The sequence below is a fragment of the Brassica napus genome, chromosome C7 (genome assembly GCF_020379485.1).
Source record: "Brassica napus cultivar Da-Ae chromosome C7, Da-Ae, whole genome shotgun sequence".
In the NCBI taxonomy this organism is placed as follows: Eukaryota; Viridiplantae; Streptophyta; class Magnoliopsida; order Brassicales; family Brassicaceae; genus Brassica; species Brassica napus.
In genome coordinates this window covers 25,958,417-25,979,916 of record NC_063450.1, presented here as the reverse complement: position 1 = coordinate 25,979,916, position 21,500 = coordinate 25,958,417, and the positions used below count along the sequence as shown (strand labels likewise).

Here is a 21,500-nt window from a genome sequence, read left to right as displayed (position 1 = left end):
TGCACATAAGATACTGAATAACAAATGCATGAGGGTGGAACAAAGGCTTTAGGGTTTTAAGGTGGGTACTAGCTAAAGATGAGATAGCCACTCAGGATCAGCAAGATGGATAAAAAGAATAAGAAGTCCTGAGTGTTGATCATGTTAAACCCTATTCTAACGTCCATAACAAGAAGAATTGCAGTCAAGATTAAGTTCAAGTTAGATGGAGTTAAGTCTTTCCAGAGTAACCTCGACAAGATGAAAGCTTTTGGAGAACAAGATGATGAAATGTCAGGGTGTTTTGGGTCCTCATGTGCGTCTGTCGCCTCTGCTAAGGTCACTGAATAAGATGAATTAAAGCACGAGGGTGGTTACTGCACATCATAGAATAAGGTCCTGATTCCCACAAGGTTGGACTGACTCGATCTTAACAAACTGACTCGATAAAGACATCAAAACGACTCAAAGCGGACTGACTCTAAACATAAAACCAATGGTAAACGATTAGTAGCAGATAAGCGCCTCCCCCAGACTTACTTCTCACCATCCCTGATGAGAAAATATTAAGGAAAGGCTAAAATAATAAACAAGTGCAGGAAACAAAAACATAAATAGAAATAGTTCAAATGGATATAACAATGGAGATAGAACTAGGAGACTGCCTAGTCAGTATCATCGCTCTCGGACTGGCCAGCGGAACGCCTGTTCCTTCTGCGAGGAGTGGCCCATGGAGTCTCTTCGTCACCCCATGGTTATAAGGAGAGGAAATCGAAGTGGAGAGGGTGGAGGCGGTTTTGAGGGAAGTGAGGAAAGGGTGGGGTAAGTTCCCTTTTATAGGTCCCCACATCGTGGTCCACTTCCCACTTGCTAGGGTTTCCCTTTTAAATTTTTACAAAAAATTACTAAAATTGAAAACTTCTATTTTTTTTTTTTTGGGTTCCGAGGAAGTTACCTTAGCGGAGCAGCTGCTCCGAAAAATTGGAGACTATTCCTGGCTAAGCAACTCGGGGTTTTTGATTTTTATCCTGCAAATAAGTAAAGCGAAATATAAAACTAAATCTAAAAGAAATATTTACACTCACCAGTGGGTTGCCTCCCACCAAGCGCTTGGTTTAAGTCACTAGCTTGACTTGGTTTGCCTATTAGGCTAAGGAAGGATCGCCTAGAGGAATTTCTTCACCCTCCGCGATTGTTGTCTCAGCAAGGTATGGTTTAATGCGTTGACCATTGACAACAAATTCTTCCTTTTTTGTGTTCAGCAACACAATAGCTCCGTGGGGGCGGACCTCTTTAATGGTGAATGATCCGGACCATCTAGATCGCAGCTTTCCAGGGAACAATCGTAACCTTGAATTGAAAAGGAGCACCTGATCCTTAGGTTGAAAGTTGCGGCTAATGATCCTCTTGTCATGATAGGCCTTAGTTTTCTCCTTGTAGATCTTTGAGCTTTCATAGGCTAGGTGTGTAATTTGTTCCAGCTCGTGTATTTGCATGGATCGTCTCTCTACTGCTGTTTGATGTCGAAGTTGAGTAGCTTTACAGCCCATGCTGCCTTGTACTCCAACTCAACCGGCAGGTGACATGCTTTACCGTACACCAGGTTGTAGGGAGTGGTCCCGATTGGTGTTCTGTAGGCTGTTCTGTAAGCTCAGAGAGCGTTGTCTAGCTTGAGCGACCAATCCTTGCGACTTGTGTTAACTGTTTCTGCATGATGCTCTTGATTTTTCTGTTCGAAACTTCAACTCCTCTAGCACCTTCTTGCACTTCATCTCTTCGCAATCCTTGCGTGATTTCTTAGCAGGGATTGGGTAAGGCACTTTTGGAGTGTAGACACAAGTTGGAACAGGTTGAACCTCTGTCGTAGGAGCTATGGGTTCTACGACAGTTGGCTGTTCTGCGTCTTGTTCATCGTCAAGGACATCCTCAAGTGGAGGTTGTTTTCCCTTTTTCTGTTTTCCCTTCTCTTCAGCAGTTAGCTTCTTGGAGATAGGATCTGGGAGATGCATTCCACTTCTTAATTCCACTGCGTTACAGTCCTTGGGATTCTTGTATGTTTTCCCAGGGAGTGTTCCATGTTGCCTCTTGATTGTTTAAGCAGTTTGAGCAATCTGAACATCTATTTTTCTTATGTGGCTTGCTACAACATCAATCCGTGAACATGTTGTCCATCCGAGTGTTGATCTTGTTGGTAACCTGGTTCAGTGCTTTCCCTTGAATCTGTTGTCCTTGCAAAATTTTTTGCATCATTCCTTTCAGTTCATCTGGCTGTCCACTCGCGGTTGCAGGACCAGTTTGCGGATTATTCTGCATGTTCTGAAACTGGTTCTGAGCTTGGCTGAGGATGAACATCTTTCCATTCTGATTCTGAGAGTATGGCTTCTGATATCCAAAGTTTTGGAACTGATTTCCTTGAGGTCTGTCGTTGGGGTTGTTCGGATTGGTCTTGTATGAGAACAGATGCGGGTTGTTCCTCACATTAGGGTTTGGATGGTAGTTTTTGAACTGCCAACCCTGCCCATTGACGTAACTGACCTCTTGCTGATCTTCTTCTGATGTCTCGGTTTCTGCTGCAGCATCTGTAGTACCTGATTCCAGATTGGTTTCTTGCATGACGTAGATCTGATTCTGATTGTTCTTGAGCAGTAGATCGACCTTAGCGGTGAGGTCATCAATCTTCCTAGTGTCCATGCTGTTCATCTTCTTGGAACGGTCAGTCTCCTCGTTTTTGTTGGACGAACTAGCTGCCATGTTCTCTATTAGCGCGTGAGCTCCTTCTGTGGTTTGTGTCATGAAATCTCCATTGCTCGCTGCGTTTAGAGCATTGCGGAACTCCCAGTCCACACCATCGTAGAAGATTCCTAGGACATGGTCATCGTCAAACCCGTGATGAGGACACTCTCTAAGGGTATCATTATACCGTTCCCACACTTCATTGAAAGGTTCATTAGCGAGTTGCTTGAAGGAGGAGATCTTGTTCCTTAGGGCAGCTGTTTTGGCTTTCGTGTAGAAGTGGCCCAAGAAAGCTGCTCTAACCTGTTCCCAAGAAGTTGGGGAACCTGTAGGTAATGACTTAAGCCATCATGAAGCCTTGTCCGCTAGAGAATATGGAAACAACATGCATTTAATGTAGTCGGTTGGGACGCTGTTTGCACAAGTGAAACTGCATATCTCTTCAAAAGCTTCAATGTGTTCCAATTGTATCTCAGCTGACAGTCCATGTGATGTGCCGTGGGGTAGCGCACCGGGCAAAACAGGCATGCATGGCTTGATCATGGAAAGCAGTAAAGATATATGTTCATTGTTTGACTCATATCTTCCAAACTACGACGCTTCTACGCATGCAATCACTTGGAGAATGTTCTCAACTCAATTACGGAGCTCCTTGAAGAAGAATCAGATCAAACGGAGTTCATATGTGATAGTGATACTATTTACAAATCAGGTGATCTTTAGTTCTCGCGAATTCAGACCACCCGAGAAGCTCGAAATGGCTAACCTTCTTTCTGATGAACCAACGGTCAATTCAATCATGAAAAAGGTTATTAATCATGTTCTAAATGTTCAAGAAAGCATTGGGCTTGATGGTTTTCAAAAAAATTCAAAAACGAACATCTTTGGGCCAAATGGAGAAACCGATAAATATTGGCTAAGGGAAAAGATGGATTTCGACCAGGCCTCAAAGGGACATGTCTTGGCCCATATCAGGAGTATATTATTCACCTTTCAAAGTCCTGGTCGTGGCTATATGAAGAGGTAGTCCAAATTTCAGTCAAAGACTTTATTTAGTCAAGTCTTTGTTTCTATTTCCAATGTCTTGTTTTTAGCACATTTTTCTTTGGATCTCTACAACTTGTAATCCTATAAATAAAGCCTTAGAGCCACGAAATAAAACAGACTGTTTTTCTTTTTTTATGAGTTTCTCTCATTGTTCTTTGTTTAGAACACTTCTTAGTTTCTTGGTGAGGTTATCTCCAAGTTTCGATCCTTCTTTTGTTGGACCGGTGCGTCACATCCGGCAACGATCGAAGTCTGGTAGTATCTTTGGGCTATTCCGCAACCCTTAGTGTCACCCCTCGATCCATCAGTTCTCAATCCTCTCGGATCTGAGTTCATATCAACCTTACCGAAAGAGTGATCCCGTTTTGGGCGTATCACCATGGAACATCTTTAACATCTTTCTCTTGACAAGATTGATCATGCCGGGTTTTATCTTAAAGTCTTCCCTTTGACATGGTGGTGGAGCGATAGCAGAGCGCGTAGCAGGGATGTTACACGGTAGGTTCATCTCACCAATTGGGACAGGTGGTTCCCGCTGTGCAGCCAGTTGCTGCGCTGCGATTGTTTGCTGCAAATCTTGCATCTGTTGCATCTGCTGCTGCATCTGTTGCATAGAAGCGGCCATTTGTTCTGGAGTGTCAAAGTCGGCCATTGTGGCAGTAATTGATTTTTGTTGACGGTTGGTTCTTTCTAAGGTTGCAAGTTCCTGATTTGTAAGCGAAATTAAGTCCCCTTGTGTATTGCTCCGAGTATGTCTACTGGTCATGCACTCGGGTCATTTGCTGCAAAAAGAGGGTTAAACAAGTTAGAGGTTTTAGACTAAATAAATAACCAAAAAATAAAGGTAAAAAGCTGATCCCCGTCGCAACGGCGCCAAAACTTGATACACTAAAATTGGATCTTTGTCTAGTGTCAAGTTAACAGTGTAGTTGTAATATCTTTAGATTCAATTTCAGAGGACCTGTTCACACTTTATCTTTATGGGATCAGAATTAAGCTAAAACAAAGTGGGGGTTTTTAAAGAAGTCAATAACGTAAATAACAAGTAACAAGATGAGGTTGTTTGAATTGATTTAAAGGCGCTAGTCTACGGTTTCTTCTTCAAGTATGGAAATCGCAAGCCAAGAATTATTCAAGTTCAGTTTATAACAAGTCTAAACTCGGATCACTCAGGTTGAATCATCCCACTCTCGTGGAATTGATTCCTTTGCTAGTCGGTCTTGATGCCTAAACTCTCGTTTGGATCAAGACGCGCTAGCAAGCTTTAGAGATCAAGTCCGATATGTTCACAATACACCCTAATATCTACTCTCGCTGACTAGGGATGCAAACCTCATTCAAATCATATCAAGTTATCAATTAACGGCTAGCTAAATTGATTAACCCTAATTCATGCATTAAGTGATCGGTTCAAGGCAAGCAATAAGAACATATATGAATGTAGACAATCTTAAGATGGCTTATTTATGATTCAGCTCACGAATCCAAACCCTAGAACCCTAAACTAACTCGGTGACTACTCAGACATAACACAAGAACAGAGAAGCATGATTTCTGAATAATACTGCATATAATAGATAATAGAAATCAGAGGGTTCAGGATAATCTTCTCTAGGAGATAGATGAAGCCGTCTCCCTTACAAGTGGCAAATCGCCGAAACACAAGCTCTCTCAGGTCTTTCTTGCGTAAAAACTAAGGTAGGTCTAAAGTAATAAATAGGAGACTATATATATAGAAGCCACATGCGACTATAGGAAAGAAATATGAAATCTAGGGCAAATCCCAAAATATTTGGAAACTATTTTTTTTATCTATGCCGCTGGAGCAGGCACTCAGGCTGCTCCGGTCGACTGTTCTGCGCGAAAGACTCCAATTCACACTCTTTTTCTCTTCTTTCCCTCCATCTGGTCTATCTCTCATCCAATGCAACTCCAGACCTATAATGACTCAAATGGACTATAAAGACTCGATAAAACCTTGAAAACTATTAGTAAGACGTACATATAATGTGCCAAAAACACAATATATCAGTGGTGCATCGTTTACTGCCATGATGGGGTTGTAGTAGTCATTCTCCCAATCATCTGGACGACCATCGATCGATTCTTCAGGTGGTGTGTCGGTCGATTTCTGATGGCCACTGTCAATCGATGTTGCTGTGTGAGTCTCGATCGATGCTGAGTATTCCGTCTCGTACTCGGCTCCACAATGGCAAGCTGCAATGATTCATGGATCATTGATTCTTCTGGAGGACATATGTGGCTTCTTGACTGGAATGGGGTCATAGTGGGCATTAGGATCTATGAGTGCTAGACACAACTGGTTGGTTTGCAAGTTGCACACTGCTCCCACTGTTGACAAGAAGGCTCTTCTAAGTAGTAGAGAAGAGTTCCAGTTTAACTTGATGTCCAAGACATGAAAATCAACTGGAACTAGGGCATTACCAATCTGCACCTCTAGGTCTCTCACAATTCCTCCTGAGTTCCTCTGAGAACAATCCACAAAAGTGAACAGTTCCTGCGAAGGCTCCACCTGCAGACCTAGATGGTCTGCCATAACCCTAGGTAGGATGCTGACTGATGCTGTGGAAATTCAATACCCTTCACCGTGCATGGTATTCCAAATTGCCCAGGATCACTCTTCTTCTTCAATGTAATCCGCATCCTCATCTTTTCTCTAGCTTCACAGAACATTCTCTTGATGTCTTCTTCTTTCTCTCTAGTTTCTCTGAAGAACATCCACAATCTGTGAGTATAATAAGCTTCCTCGAATGGCTTATCTATAGGAATCCTGAAGACTCTCTTTCGGAAATTTTCCTTTTCCTTTTCATTAGCCCCCCTCTTCAGATGTTTCGCCACTTTTTCCTTTCTTCTCCTTAGGGTTCTTCCAGTAGGAACCCTATCCTCTTCCATAGGATATTCTCCATCATCTGAAGGTGTCCTGACGGTCTCTGGAGGGTTTTCTGAAGGTTTGGGTGTGGGCCTGAGCGCATTAAGACGTGCAACATCTATCTTTGGCATCTGCACGCGGTAGGTAATAGGTGCTCGTCGATCGATAGGCGCTGGAGGTTGTCAATCGATACTGGCCTCTGTTTGTCGAATGATAGTAGATTATCCATGTCGATCGATGGAGGTATCAGCTCGTCGAGCGATTCGAACTTATCAGGGCTGGGCGGATGTTGGTATTTCGCCGCGAACTCCTCGTGAGTCTGGATCCTCACGGCATTTCAAGATGCAGTTGGCTCCGTTGGTGTCATCGGTCGATGCTCTGGAGATCATGTCGATCGATTTGGACTGGCTGACGTTGATCGATGTTCGAAGTCTGGCGTCAATCGACACCAATGCAATCCGCCGAAACTCATCAAACTTTCTACTTCGAAATCTCCTTCTTGCAACTTCTCTTCCTTCACCACTTGCCAAAAATCATCCTCAATGATGGCATTCACGTGGTATTTCATCACATCATCCCCTACCATTCTTGTCGAGGATTCTTGCCTCCTGACAGCATCTCTTGGCTGCACAACCTGCATCTCCAGCTTCTTCACATGAGTGCTCAAAGTCTCAAACTTTGTGTTCAGGTTGGTGTAGACAGAGTCAATCTTCCCATTGAAGTCCACTGTCATTCGCTGTTGTGTCTCAAGAACTCTATCAAGCATCTCTTCAATCCTTCTCTCTTGAGTAGGCGGCGGTGGCTTCTGGTAGTAAGAACTTCCATAATTCTTGTTGTTGATGTAGTTGCTGTTGTAGGGTTTCTGGTCCTGCGAACTCTAGTTGAAATTTTCCCTATTTTCATAGGAATTTCTGTTTCCACCATGGTTTCCAGAACCTTGGAATCCAGTTCCACCAATGAAGTTCACTTCTTTTTCTTCCTCTGCTCTACCCTCTGTGTCTACAGCTTCTGCATCTTCAACCAAGCAAACCTGCTTCTTGAGAAGCTTGTGAACACTATCCAGCTTTTCCTTCACCTCATCCATCTGATAATTCCCAAGGACGGTGGCAGACTTTTTCCTCTCAAAATCAGTGTTCTTGATGTTGTTGATAGATGTAAGGTTTTCAATCACCTTTATTGCCTCTTCTGGATTTCTGGATTTCCTCTCAAAATCAGTGTTCTTGGTACTGCACCGCGATGCCTCTGTAAAAAGTACTGAGCAGTTGTACTTCATTAAATCCATGGTGTGGGCAGTCTCTCTGATAAGACTTGAATCTGACCCAAGAGCCTCTGAATGATTCTGCAGGCCCCTGAGAGAAGGTAGCGATCTTGCTCCTCGAGTCTTCAGCGCGTGCTTCATCAAAGAAATTGCATAAGACTGCATTCTTGATGCCGTTCCAAGATGTGAGAGATCCTGGTGATAGCTGCTTAAGCCAATGCGAAGCTTCTCCAACAAGAGAGAACTTCAAGAGCTTGCATAGGAGATAATCCTCACGGACTCCTTTGACTTTAATAGAAGATGACAGATCCTCGAACCTCTCCAGATGGTCCGTAGGATGCTCGTGAGACAATCCATGGTAGGGTATCTGTCCCAAGAGTGTGTAGTACTGCGCCTTCAACTCAAAATCCCTCTAAATAGTGGGAGGACGAATGGCTGATATGTTGGTGTCGAACTTATCTGGACGGTTGTTGGGGTCAAAAACGGTCACGACGAAGTTAACACCCAAATATCCTTAGAGATGAATAAAAACACTTCTCGGAAAAGTAATTTTCGTAAAGAAACCTTTGCGGAAATATTGTTGGGGTCAAAAACGGATACGACGAAGTTAACATCCAAATATCCGTAAAAATTAGCATGAAATTTTTTACGAGAAGTGATCCTCGTAAAGATTACTTTTACGAAGAATTTAGCGGAAAAAAACACGTTCATGAAACAACGGACACGTATCCAAATCGGCCACGCACAAGCCAAAGCTCGGTCGCTACGTAGCAACCAAGCTCTAGCCAAGTTCGGTCGCTACGTAGTGACCAAGCATGCACACGGCTCGGTCACTATGTAGCGACAAAGCTCTCGACAAAGCTCTCGCCAAAGTTCGGTCGCTACGTAGCGACAAAGCTCTCGCCAAAGCTCGGTCGCTACGTAGCTACCGAACTCTCCCAAAACGTCGATACAATCCATGCACTCTCGTCTACTCTTTAATGCTATCTCCTGTGGCCATGGCTAAACCATTATTTGTTTCACATCGCTCGAAGTCATCAGTCAAACTTTACAATAAAAACCTCGTGTAGTTTGTTTTTATCGAAGAAACCGTAATAAACGTTTCGAGTCAAAGACGGCCCAAAGAGACCTAAAACGCAACTCGAAGCCCACTTACGATTTCTTAACTAAAAAACAATAAGCCTTATGACGGTTTATGCTTGGTTCGTAAGGCAAGATAAATGTCAAGTTTCCGCGGATAAATGTAAAGTTTCCGCAGATAATCACGAAGATCGGGAAAATCGGAATATCTACATTTTTGAGCTATGACGGCTTAAATATCTACATTTTTGAGCTATGACGGCTTAAGGGCATAATGAGAAAGGCGCAAAACGACCTAGGAGCAAGTATATAAGGAGTCCTAGGTGAGAGGCAAAAGAGGATACGCAATACACAGTAAACTTAGCACTTAGAGCAATTTAGGCAATTTTCCGTTTTTGTTATTCGAGCTGCGACTCAATTAGGTTTAGCAGCTTTAGGGTTTTAGAACTAGGAATCTCGCCGACCGCTCTCGTAGCCCAGGCTCTTACCTTGTTGTAACGCTCAAACGCGAATTCGGAATAAGATCAACTTTGCTCTCTCTTTTCGATTTCTTATCTTTTATCGTCTGTATTTCGTGTTCTGATTGCTTGGCGTGCGGTATTAGCAGATATCCAGGACCTCTGAGAAATTAGGGTTCTCCTACTTTCCTTATTTAAACGGAAATCGACATTGTGAATTTCGGTTCCCACAGTGTGAATTTCAATCTAACTCTCAGCCACAAAACGCTTGATCATAACAATATCTGGAAATACGAAAGACAAAATCGCAGTTCGCAACAAAGCTGGTAAGACAACCCCAGCCGCCACTGCGCCTGTGGCCAACATTTACACAAATGCCACAGTGCCTGAAAAAAATCAAAAATCTAGCCGCGACTTTTCGCCACAGGAAGTGCTACGAAACGAGCTCGCGATTTCTCTGTCTAAACATAAAGGGAAACGATAAATTTTATCAAACCCCGTAATTTTGGCTCATTACCGAGCTAAAGAAGTCTCAATGCGTAAGGGTTTTACCAAAACACGTTTTCCGAAAACTTTTTGGAAAAGTAAAACTTGTTCTCCCAAAAACCGCACAAAACCCATAGGTTAATCGCGGAAAAAGGAAGCGCATCAAATCGATTACACAGCTCGGTCACTACGTAGTGACCGAGCTCTAGCCAAGCTCGGTCGCCACGCACACGGCTCGGTCGCCACGCACACGGCTCGGTCGCCACGCACACGGCTCGGTCGATACGTAGCGACCGAGCACGCACACAGCTCGGTCGCTACGTAGCGACCGAGCTCTAGCCAAGCTCGGTCGTTACGTAGCGATCGAGCACGCACACAGCTTGGTCGCTACGTAGCGACCGAGCTCTAGCCAAGCTCGGTCGTTACGTAGCGACCGAGCACGCACACAGCTCGGTCACTATGTAGCGACCGAGCTCAAGCCAAACTCGGTCGCTACGTAGCGACCGAGCACGCACACAGCTCGGTCGCTACGTAGTGACAGAGCTCAAGCCAAACTCGGTCGCTACGTCTCCACTCGCTACATAGCGACCTGTCAGACCTCCAACTCGCTACGTAGCGACCTTTCAGGCCTCAAAAAGGTCCTCTTTTTCATTCTCATTTGAATCTCGATCGAAACGCTTTTCGTTTCGTCTCAATTGGAATTTCCGTTGAAATTTTACGACGAAAACAAGTTAGACTCGTCTAAACTTCTTGGCTTGCTCCTACTCGCTGCATAGCGGCCTGTCAGACCTCCAACTCGCTACCTAGCGACCTGTCAGGCCTCAAAAAGGTCCTATTTTGCATTCTCTTTTGGATCCCGATCGAAACGCTTTTGGTTTCGTCTCAATCAGAGTTTTCGTTGAGATCTTACGACGAAAACAAGTAAGACTCGTCTAAACTCCTTGGCTTGCTCCTACTCGCCCTTACCTCCATCTTTGCGTTCTCCTTCGAATCTCGATCGAAACATCTCTTGTGTCGTCTCGATTGGAGTTACCATTGAAACTTTACAATAAAAAACTGCAAAGACTTGTTTTCTCGCATGGATTCAAATTAATCGTATAAACGGCAACAATTAACTTAACACCTTAGCTGCCTCAACTATACGATTACGTTGAACCTTTTTATAAAAATTGACGTCATATCTAAGGAGAAGATAACAGTCAAGCTCGGAAGATAAATGTCAAGTTTCAAAGGATAAACACCAATATCGAAAATGGCGAACATACACGAGAAGAGGAAGGGGAAATAAGCAAGCAAAACTGAGAGAAGATAAAACTGCATCTCCGAGAACCCTAAGGTATGTCAGAATTTTTTCAAGATCAAACTTGGAATTTTCGTAGGAAGGTACCAAGCAATAAAACGCTTTTGGGACTGCCATATAATTTTAGGGAACTTAAAACTTAGGTGGATAGTCTAGTGAACTAAATCATAGACAATTTTTCCTATTGCTGTTTAATTGCTCTGGCAGATCTTGCTAACCGACTGAAACTCTCGCAAGAACGAGAAACAATTGCCATGCATACTTAGCTCGCTTCCCAAAAAGGAAAAAAAAGAACTAGGGACACGCACATCATCTTAAAATCGATTCGTTCCAAGCAACTTTCTTAAAAACCGACATATTCCAAGTTGTCAACCTGAAAACCACCAAGTCGCAATCCTAGCGTCGTCTTCAAACCGACACGGATTGTCGGTTATTCTATTCCTCAAAAAAAAAGGAGGGAGTAGGTACGTATACTATACACGCATACTCCCTTACTTCAAAAAACGTTTTGCTTCGGCATAAAAAAAAATACTTTTCACAAAGTAAATTCTCGCAGCGATAGGCAGAAAACACTTAGGCAATCGGATGCCTCAATAAAACGTCCCAATAAGCAAACGACAATCTAAGATTTGTCTAAAGGCCAACAACATATCTAAAACATCACGAACATAATCTCGAGGACTATACAGCACCTCTTATCGCGATCATGCTTTTAGAAAACTTGTACCAATATCAAACTAAAACTCGACGATTAGCCAAAGTCTGGAAGACCCTTTCGACTTAAATAAAACGGGTTTCGTATAAAAGTCAAAAAAATTTCGAGAAAATCTTCAACCACCAGCATTGCTTTCAGTTTCCGTTGAACCTTGAGTGATTCCAAGGAAATCTCACCAAAGATTGAAATCAAAGCAGAAACGCGTTCCGTAAAATCTGTGGAAACGCCACTACTTTGACATATCCGATTTACTATCATCGTAGAGCGGTGACTTCTACGTTTCACTTCCCTCGGATATATCTGAGCATGAAATACCCTCGCAACTTACTCTGCATGGGTTATGGGTTGAGACTCTTAGGCTTCATCTCCCTCGGATAAAAAGGAAACAATTTTCATGCGGCTAAAGGGAACACTATATGAAATATTCATCGTATAGCTGAAACCTAAAGCGGAAAATTGTTTTCAACAGCCAAGGGCCGTCGTAAAAACAGGAAAGCTCCGGCTTACTTGGCCTATCAATCTCGACAAACGCTGTTTGGCCCTCGCCAACTACGCATTCTTGTAAAACCCGAAACAGAATTCAGCATCCCTTTAAGGAAAATTGTAAACTAACATGGCTTTGGTGTTAACACGAAAGTGCCATGGTCTAATCCTTACCAACAACGTCCTTGGCTATACGGCTGAACACAGCCTTCATGCAAAGCCAAAACAATTAAGCGACCATCGCTCTGATCAATTAACAGCTAAACAACAATCCGCGATTTGTCTTAAAACGCCAAGTGACGATTACACAAACAATTGTCGTATAACCCAGAAACGGGAATCATACGATAAATTCTCAAAAATCGATCAAGTTCCATATACTACGATCCACTTTTAGCCCGCAACGTTTTACCCATAAAATGCGGCATGTATAGGAAAGATTCGCAACGCTTCACCCATAAAATGCGGTATGTGGGAAGACGCTTCTTTCAAGAAACAAATTTACACGACCCCTCGGTCAAAATTAATCGATAGCAAATCAAACTATTAGCATCCAAACAAGAACAACAGTTTTTGCTGCGAACATCCCCAGACAAAGAAAAACGTTTCTCCAACACAGGGTTGAGACTAAACCCTTGCAACACCGCGAAACATCTTCAAGCCCGCAAACATCTCGAGCATGAAAAGCGGCATACGAAAGAAAAACCAATCTTCAGCATCGCGAGACGTCGCAGACGCCGGAAGAATAGTTTTTCGACGAAAATATCTTCATCGATAAAAACACCTTCTTAGAAGACCAAACAGTCGAACGCACTAACACCTTATAAAACATGTATCCTTCGCGAAGACCTAAACGGTAGTATCTACCACCAAGTTCGTTGCTGATCACATCGAACTCTTGACATCCTAAACAGACTAAGCCATTTCATCATACATCCGACACAAGGATAATAACGTTATAAAAGAAATCCAAAATTTTGGTCAGCACTTCCAGGAGACATAGAAATTGTCCTTGGAGAGATGCTCGGTTCCAACCATAGAAGTCGTATAAGCCGAGAATCTATCGTGGACTTTAAATCGGTATGGAATCAAGTTGAAACTGTAACGGGATACGTAAGACGAATTAATCATCGCATCCCCTAAAAACTAGAAGTAAGCCTAGGTCTTGTACTAAACCCAGTGCACTGGTCTCTGACATCTCTAGGCATGATATCGAAAGATATGAGATCCCAAAATATGTCTGATACACTAAAAATGAATCCTTGCTACTGTCAAGTTAACAGTGGTAATTGTAATATTTGAGATTCAATCCAGAGGACCAGTTTACTCTTTACTCTTATGAGTTCAATAATAAGCTGAGAAACAAGTGGTGTTTTGAGAATTAATTGTGACGCAAGTAATTAGAATACCTAGATGGTTCAAATTCGATTTAAATGAAGCCGGCTTAGGGTTATTAATCGGGTGTCAATGCAAAACTGAACAACTATTCAAGTGCAATGAGGTGCAGTCTAGAACTCAGATCACTCGGCTAGAACAATCCACTATCGTGGTCTTGCTCCCTTTGCAGATCGGTCTTGAATCCTAAGTTCTCACTTGGAACAAGACGCGATAACAAGCCTTAGAGACAAGATCTGATTAGTTCACTTAATACCCTAATATCTACTCTCGCTGATTAGGGATACAAAGCTCATTCAATATATGTCAATTTATCTTCTAAGCGGTTAGCTAGGTGATTAAATCAGAAATCGAACATTAAGTGATCAATTCAATGTAAGCAGTAAGAACAATATGAATGAAGAACAGTTAAGATCACTTATTTGTGTTCAGTTCATGCGGCTAACACCCTACAACCCTAAGCAAGCTTAGCCTACTACTCAATCATAAAGCAGGATGACACAGACATGGTTTCTGTATAATACTGCATATAAAATAAAGTACAAAGACAAGGGTTCAGGATGATCTTCTCATGAGGATGAAGCCTTCTCCCTTACAAGTTGCTTAATCCAAAGAAAAAATAGTTCTCGGTCTCTTGCAAAACTAGCGTAAGAAAAAGAAATGATAGCATAGGTCTTTTTATATGGAGGCGCTGGTGGTAAATAGATAAGAGATAGTGGAATCTAGCGCAAACTTCCAGAATAGGAAGTTTCCTTAATGATCGGGAACAATCAGACGCTTCTTCTCTTCGGGAACAACCTTTGGGTTGTTCTAGATGGCTGTTCCGCATCGAATCCTTCAAAACGACATCTGACTTCCTGAATCTCTCTTCTTTGCTCTTTCACCTGCTTCAAACCTGAAATGATATCAATTAAACACGAATTAGGACTGAGAATTAGCTCAAAGCACACATATAATGGTATTAAAAACACCATATATCAATTCCCCCAGACTTAGATCCTTGTTTGTCCTCGAACAAGGCCAAGCCTCAAGAACAGGGAGAAAGATTTGAAAGAGTGGGAACTCGCTTTTCCTGAATAACCATGCTCTTACCACACATCTCTGAACCATACAAGCTGTAGACTTAGACGGGACACCCTTACCAGAACACCCACGATCGCTGTTCGAGAATCAGCTCCATACTCTCTATCTCATACCTGAAAAGGTCGCACTATCGAGACAAAACTCTTTAAACATCAATTAAGAACAGCGTGAGCTTCTCTTTACAGACACTATTCAGGGTAGACGGGTTGATAAGGAAAAGGCTGTTTTATGGTGGAGCTGAGAGTGTTTAGGGGTTACCGTATTTGAGTGTATGCAGGATATCGCGCAAAATAGCAAGAGAGGACGGATCTATTGATGTCCACAATCCTTACTCGTTTCTGCTTCACGAATTTGGTTGTTCTCCACTTCAGGTCAATCGTATGACTGTTCTCCAGCTCTTGACTTCTTTTCTTATTCCTCAAAAATCAGTACCAACTCCTTGCTCAACCCTTCCCTGTGGCGTGTATCTTCCGAAGTTACCTTCCCCATCTCCTTCATAAAATAAATAAAAGCATATTGTATATATATAATTTTTTTTTTTTTGAATAATACAGATGGGGTTTCGAGGGAAAGGTATCGGGGTGAATGTTTTGCAGCCACTGGTGGTCTATCCTTTTGTTTCTCACGGGTCGCCATTGTTCCTCTGGTCAGATCATGCACCCTTGAATGTTCTTCTTATTAGGGCTTGATCTTGTCAACTGTTCTCATTATGCTCGCTCTCTCTTCTCTAAATGTATGGCATTAACGAGTAAAGGGCTGCGTCAATCCTATCCTCTCTGACTTTTTTGCATATATCTGCACATATGACATTGAAAAACAGAGTGCATGAGGGTGAAAATAAAAGCTTAGGTACAAGGTTGGAACTAGCTAAAGATGAGCTAGCCACTCATGATCAGCAAGATTGGTAAAAAGAATAAGAAGCCCCGAGCGTGGGTCTCGTTTCCCTGATCTAGTGTCCATAACAAGAAGAATTTCAGTCAGGATTAGGTTCAAGTTATGTGGAGTTGAGTCTACTCAGTGTAACCTGATCGGATGAGAGCTTCTGGAGAATCAAATGAGATAAGTCAGAGGGTGTTCCAGGTCCAAGTGTGGGTTTTTCATCACTGCTAAGGTCACTGGATAAGAATGTTAGAGCACGAGGTGGTTAAGAGAATATATCACAAGGTCCTAATTCCCACAAGAGTTTTAGCTGACTCGATTCTAAACTGACTCAAAAACAAAGAAATAAAGCTTCAGCACACAGTGCTTCCCCTAGACTGAATTTACACCATCCCTGGTGTGAAATGAATCTGAGGTCAGCCTAAAATCAACACAAGGCATAAAAATAAAACGTAAAAATAAAGAGTTCGAATGGATAGAACAATGGATAGAGAATAGTCCTCGCGAACTCAGTCGGACTCGCCGCTCTCGGCGGGATCAAACGAACGTCTGTTGCGCGAGCGATGAACCTCCTCGGTCGAAGTGCCTGTTCCCATAGGCACCTTTCCTGGTCGGTGCGATCGTGGAGTCTGCTCTTCTGTAGGTTGTCGCTGGTTACTTCCGCCAATGCAGCCTCCAGTGATGAGATGGAGGATCCTCCACATGAGGCTGTTGTTCTTCCGCTGCGAGTCAACCATCCAGCGTCGGTTAGCCTGATCATCGGTAACATCAGCCAGCTCTCCGAGGTCGTATGACGGTTCATCTTCTGGGGTGATGTCCTCAACATCTTCCATGTCCACGTCAGGTGCTGCAGCACCTGGATCAGTGCAAAGGAGCTCAGGTGGAAGAGGAAGCGTATGTTGTCGAACACGCTGAACCTGGTGATCTCGGGGTGAGGCAGTTTGGTGAACAGCTGGGTACCGGCCTTATCAAAGAAGCTGTAGGTCTCTTCATCACGCATGATGTGGCATGCCATAAGGTACTTGATGTCAAGGAACTGAACCTCTTTGTTGACGCTGTACTTGCAGAGATCAATGCCGAAATGCTTGAAGAGCGGTGTGAGCAAGCTACCGCTCCTGTCCTTCTTGTTCGAACCGTGCATAAGACACTGCCGCCTCTCGCAGATCATGGTCATGAAGTTGAAACCGGGGTTCATTTTGACATTTTAAATTGGAATGCCGGACCCAGAAGCTCGGATTTCATCCTCAATACCAGCGTACAGGGTTTGCAGCTCCCCGTTGGTGACCTTCGAGGTCAGATCTTTAGCGAACAGGAGGTTTGATATGATCTTTGCAATGACCCGAAGCGTCGGATTCCTGATCTGCGACTGGTAAGCCTTTCCGGGTGTGAAGTTCTCATTCGCAATGAAATCCCAAAAGGCGTTAGAAGGAGAGAACTTTTGCACCACCGCTACTCCTTTCGGTTCATTGGCTGTCTCATAGATCTCATTGAGCTTGTCGAGGGATAAGGAGCAGTACTCTCCATCGGCCATGAAAGAGAATGAGCAGTTGGCGTTGGAGGGTGCATTGGAATCCTCGTACGTGATCGTGGCGGTGGCGAGCACTTAGCGAGCAAGATCTGGGTAGAGCTCATGTGTTGTATAGCATAGAGGAGCTATCCCCATGGCGTGTAGCGTCTCGAACACGTCCTCGTCAATCCCAAAATCAGCCAGAGTCTCCGCGTGGCAGAAACGAGTGGGTAACATGTCAACACGGAGGAGGGCGTTGTAACGCGCTGCTGTTCCCTTATCCCATCCCTCGCAGTTGAAGTCCAAGAGAAATGGGCTGTCGAGATCAATCGGTTCACCCTCTTGTTCACGGGACCATGGGTAGGTCGCGGAGGTTTGTTGTTGTGCTTGCGGGGGTGGCGTACTGCTCGTGCAGGTCGCTCGCTTTCTCTTGGCTGATTGCTTAGTGTGTGCCATCTGCAAAGCAAACAAAATAAAGCTTTAGTTCTGTTATGTCGCACAGAAGAAATGGAAGAGAACAATTTACATCTCTCCTTATGCAAACAGCAAATTGCCTTGACACGACAACCAACAAATCGAAACTCAACCCAATAACTCCATTCAACTATCCACAAACCGAATCCAAAAAGTCCTATCAATTACAAATCGCAAATGTGAAATGAATCATGAGTTCATCTTCTAAATCAACCCTAACAGCAAAAGGGAAAATCGAAATCAAGTAGTTCAAAAAGAATCGATCTATGAAGCGGTTAGAATGATGAACTTTGCAAACCGAGTTTTGCGATTTGGATGGGGATTGTCGAGCCTCTTACCTGTTGAAAATGGTAAAATGGACTGCAAAAATAGAAAGAACTCGAAATTCCAAATGAGTGAGAAGCAAAAACCACTTAAAATGGATGAAGATCTGAGCTTTGGTGGTTGCTTAAAAATCGCAAGGATTGGGGAACAGTGTACGGCGGAGTGAAAGGGGAAACTGGAAGGGTAGAGCCTTAAATAGGAAAAGCCCTAACTGCCCTCTTCTTTTTTTTTTTTGTTCAGAACACTTACCTGGAACAGGCAATGGGTTGTTCTACCAGAAGAACAGTCCTTTGGTTGTTCTGACTGAAGTGTCCGATTTTTTCTAGTTTTTGACCTACAAAATAAATCTGAAAATAAATAAAATAGACTATAGAAAATAATGTGCACACTAACCAGTGGGTTGCCTCCCACCAAGCGCTTGGTTAAAGTCATTAACTTGACTTGGATCAGCCGATCAGGCTGATGGGGGATCGCTTAGGGGAATTTCTTCGCCCTCTGCGATAGTGGAGTCAGCAAGGTAATGCCTTAAGTGCTGCCCGTTCACTACGAACTCGTCTCCTTTTCTGTCCAGTAACACAACAGCTCCGTAGGGTCAAACTTCCTTAACAGTGAAGGGTCCGGACCATCTAGACTTCAGCTTGCCTGGGAACAACCTCGGCCTTGAATTGAAAAGCAAGACCTTCTCGTTGGGTTTGAAACGTCTGGCAATGATTCGCTTGTCATGGTAGGCCTTGGTCTTTTCCTTATAAATTTTGGAGCTTTCATAGGCGAGGTGCCTTATCTCTTCCAGCTCATGAATTTGGATCATGCGCCTCTCAGTTGCTGGCTTGATGTCGAAATTCAGTAACTTGACTGCCCATGCAGCATTGTATTCGAGTTCGACAGGAAGGTGACACGCCTTACCGTAGACCAGGTGATAGGGGGTGGTCTCTAGCGGCATTTTGTAGGCCGTTCTGTAGGCCCATAGGGCATCGTCCAGCTTAAGTGACCAGTCCTTTCGTGAGGTGTTGACAGTTTCCTGGAGAATGCTCTTGATCTGCCTGTTGGAAACCTCAACCTGTCCACTCGTCTGTGGATGATAAGCAGTCGCCACCTTGTGCCTCTCTCCATTTTTCTTTAAGAGGCCCTGAAATGCCTTGTTGATGAAGTGTGTTCCACCATCGCTAATGACCACTCGAGGCACTCCAAATCTCGGAAAGATGATGGAGCTGAACATCTTAGTCGCCGCTTTTGCATCATTAGTGGGACTCGCCATCGCTTCTACCCACTTAGATACATGGTCAACGGCGACAAGGATGTACTCGTTCTTGAAGGATGGAGGGAATGGGCCCATGAAATCGACTCCCCAATAGTCGAACACCTCAACCTGTAGAATGTAATTATGAGGCATCTCATTCCTCTTGCCGATGTTCCCAAGTCCCTGGCATGCATCACATCTGGCTATGTAGGCGTGAGCATCCCTGAACATAGTTGGCCACCAGAAACCCGCTTGAAGGATTTTGGAAACCGTTTTGAATGTAGCGAAGTGGCCTGCGTAAGAAGAACCATGGCAATGATGTAGGATTCCTGGGATATCTACCTCTGGAACACACCTTCTGAACAAGCCATCCTTACAATGTCTGTACAAGTACGGTTCATCCCAAACATAACGCCTTGCCTCCTTTAAAAATTTCCTCTTGTCGTTTCCAGTGAACTTAAGAGGTTGCTTTTCAGCAGCAAGAAAATTTGCAATCTCTGCAAACCACGGGAGGTGAGAGTACTGCTTTTGGATCGCGGCGACTGGCTGTTACGCGATGCGAGAACAGTCTGATGTGATTCGCAGAGGTTGTTCCACGAAACGCAGACCAATCGCGTTGACGTGTTCCACTGGGTGTTCTTCATCAAGAGTTGTGTCGTCTTCAATCTTCATTCTGGACAAATGGTCTGCAACCCCATTATCAACCCCTCTCTTATCTTTTATCTCAAGATCAAATTCTTGGAGAAGAAGAATCCACCTTAACAACTTCGGTTTTGCATCTTTTTGTGAGCAGGTACATAAGAGCAGCATGGTCGGTGTGCACAATCACCTTAGATCCCACCAGGTAGGATTTGAACTTCTCGAATGCAAAAACAATAGCCAGAAGTTCCTTCTCAGTCGTAGCGTATCTGCATTGAGCTTCATCCATGGTTTGACTTGCGTAATAGATTACATGAAGTTTCTTATCATTTCGCTGCCCAACGACTACTCCAACTGCAAAATCGCTGGCATCAGTCATGATTTCAAAAGGGAGATCCCAGTCTGGCGGTTGTACTACAGGAGCGCTGACTAGAGCTCCTTTGATGGTATGGAACACAGCTAAGCACTCACTGTCGAAATCAAACTTGATCTCCTTGCAGAGCAGTCTGGTGAGTGGTCTCGCTATCCTTGAGAAGTACTAGATGAACCTTCTGTAAAACCCCGCGTGACCCAAGAAACTCCTGATAGCTTTCACAGTTGTTGGTGGTTGCAAGCTCATCACCACCTCGATCTTTGCCTTATCCACCTCAATGCCTTTCTCGGAGATCTTGTGCCCCAGAACAATCCCATCCCTGACCATGAAGTGGCACTTCTCCCAATTGAGCACTAGATGTTTCTCCTCACACCTTTTTATTACCCTGCACAAGTTAGACAAACAGACACTAAAGGAGCTTCCATAGACGCTGAAATCGTCCATGAAAACCTCCATAATGTCTTCAATCAGGTCAGTATAGATTGACATCATGCAGCGCTGAAATGTTGCTGGCACATTTCACAAGCCGAATGGCATTCTCCTGTTAGCGTACGTTCCATAGGGGCAGGTGAACGTCGTCTTTTCATGATCGTCTGGATGGATAGGGATCTGACAGAAACCTGAATAACCATCTAAAAAGCAGTAATATGGGTGGTTAGCCAATCTCTCAAGCATTTGATCAATAAAAGGGAGTGGAAAGTGATCCTTTCTGGTTGCTGCATTTAATTTTCTGAAATCAATGCACATGCGATGTCCTGTCACTGTCCTAGTAGGGATCAATTCATTCTTTTCATTTGTGATAACAGTGATTCCACCTTTCTTAGGTACTACATGAACAGGGTTAACCCATTTACTATCAGATATGGCATAGATCACTCCCGCTTCAAGAAGTTTCATAATCTCTTTCTTAACAACATCTTTTAGATTCGGGTTTAACCTCCTCTGATGTTCGACATAAGTCATTGATTCATCTTCTAGGTGTATTCTACGCATGCATAAATCAGGTGAAATGCCAGGTATGTCAGCTACTGAATATCCTAATACCTTACGATATTTCCTGAGCTCACACAAAAGCAATGCAAATTCCACATTATTTAGTTCAACGTTCACAATGACAGGATAGGTGGAATTCGGACCAAAGAAAGCGTACCTGAGCCCCT

General features: G+C 43.6%; 1 non-coding gene across 1 annotated transcript; it reads left to right on the top strand.

Annotated features, from left to right (window-relative positions):
• Window positions 1-2,860: 2,860 nt before the first annotated feature.
• LOC125590921 lies at window positions 2,861-2,967 on the top strand. Its single transcript, XR_007326920.1, has one exon. It is a non-coding gene; the product is annotated as a small nucleolar RNA R71 (small nucleolar RNA).
• The last annotated feature ends 18,533 nt before the right edge of the window (window positions 2,968-21,500 follow it).